Below are 2,305 nucleotides of genomic sequence, written 5' to 3'. Positions count from 1 at the left end.
TTCAAAAGACTATTTTACACACACGTAAACTGACAGGAAAGCAAGAAAAAAGCATTATGTTGATAATTTTATAAACATTATTTTTGATATTCTCTATTTTTTTCGTCAATCCAGTACAAATTGAGATATTTATTAAAAAATAATGAAAAACACGTTTTGTAAGAAAATGTTGGAACAATTTTTCTCGAAGCTGTTTTTAAAAAAATAAATTATGGAGAGTGGTACACGACTAGGATGGTATATAAATACGTATGCACTTTGAGAAAAATACGAATATTGATTTTTCCAATTCGATTACATGTTGTACTGATAAATAAACTTAGATTCTAACGTAAATTGAGAGTCCTCTAATATCTTTGAAACGTCCTATCTGGAGAACTATTGGTCGTACGGAGTTCAATAAATAATGATTTTCAAGGTAATTTCATAAGCTGTAAGATTGTATACATTTTTCACATATGATAAGCCACAAGCAAGTTATTCAAATGTTTATTACAGTGTGAAAAAATATTTATATCTTGGCAACTATTTATCGAATAAGGTTTACTAACAAAGCAATTTTGCAGAAAGTTATAAAATCAGTCTATTTGATAACAGGTACTTTCTACGTAGGAGTATCTGATTCCGAAATATTTACAAGATATGTTAAGAATTACGTTTCGTTCGAAAATGTAATAAAACATCTTACAAATTGTATCTCGAAAACTATTGATCGTACGATAAATAAAAAACGATTTGGTAGGGAATTTAATGACCTTCAATCTTTATAAGAAGTATTTTCAACGTAAAAATAACCAAATCCGAGATATGTACGAAGAAAGTGCGACAAATTTAATCATTCTCGAAATGATACAAAATACTACTTCCTAAAAAAAATTCTATCTCAGAAAGTATTGCTCGTACGATCTTAACTAAAAAACCAAATTGTTCGTAATTTTGTCAGCTTTCTGTTTGATAATGACCTTTATTTCGACAAATTCAATACTTGCAGAGATATTTTTGAAAGATCGCATTTTTGGCCATTTTTTAATGGTAAAAGTTACGCAAGCATGTGGGCGGCCAGGACATTTAAGTATGTAATATAACATGTCATTTCGAATGATTTTCCGCAAAAGAAATGTTATTTACAATTTTATGATTTAGAAAATTATTTTTCCTGGACTAGGCGCACGTGTAACGTTTCATCTGCGCTCGATGAAAATTGCAATTCCCAATGTTACATTATGTTTTTAACGTAATTATTCTGTTTTTTAATTAAATTAATTTGTGTTACTCTTTGAAATTAAAATACTAACAATTTGAAAAATAAAACGAATTATTTTTGTTCTACAATTCACTCAGAGAAAGCAAGTATCACGCCTGAAAATTATAAATAATTCAAAAAATAAGTAATATGATTTTCAATACTTTACTATTGTGGCGATTGCATTGTCGCTACTCTAGCTGCAATAAACGAGAAATTTCATGTAGAAACAAATCGCGAAAGTATATAGATATACTCGTATTACACTGCAGAAGTGTCTGCGTATCTGATTAATTATTCGGTATGAAAAAAAAAAATTTCACATACGAACAAACATAAACAGTTTGACGCTAACAACGAAAAACCATAATGACTCACGATGGTTTCTAAATTTCGTATATTATATTGCTTTATATTACATATCTTTTCTCGTACAGCAAATCAGTGATACATTGAATGTAATATCGTACGCGTCGGATAAATGTCTGCAAAAATCACTGTAGGTTGTACAAGGAAGGATATATATTCGTGAATAAAGACTGAGACTGTGATTACAAAGACTCGCAATTTATTCATTTTACTATCACAATTCGTTAATATTTCTAAACCTAATCAATAAGTCGAAAATGAAAATTGCAATTTTTATTGGTCATTTCTAATTGTTTATATTTTAGAATTCAATCAATGTTACTTATTGCAAATCGTTATAAATACATAATTATTAGTATATTTGATTAAAAGAACATAAATACTTTAAAAAAAGTAACATTACGAGGATTTAAACTGTAGTCGAGCGCAAATTAAAATATATGACACGTGCGCTCTAGACCGCGTGAGCTACATCGATTTATTAGTCGCTGTCGTAAAGTTCCCTTACACGTAGCTAGACAGATATGTCAATTCTCTTACTTTTCTCTCTTATTCTCTTTCTCAGTCTCTCTCTTTCACTCTTTCTTTCTCTCTTAATGTATGACAATGAGATTTCCGATCACATTGCCAAATTAGCAATGTGACGCGTGTATTATCGAGTGTTATCTCGATGTATTTCCCTACTTTTATTCT

Source organism: Wasmannia auropunctata, unplaced genomic scaffold (assembly GCF_000956235.1).
Source record: "Wasmannia auropunctata unplaced genomic scaffold, wasmannia.A_1.0 LD336095.1, whole genome shotgun sequence".
NCBI classification, from domain to species: domain Eukaryota; kingdom Metazoa; phylum Arthropoda; class Insecta; order Hymenoptera; family Formicidae; genus Wasmannia; species Wasmannia auropunctata.
Note: the sequence above shows the minus strand (reverse complement) of the source record.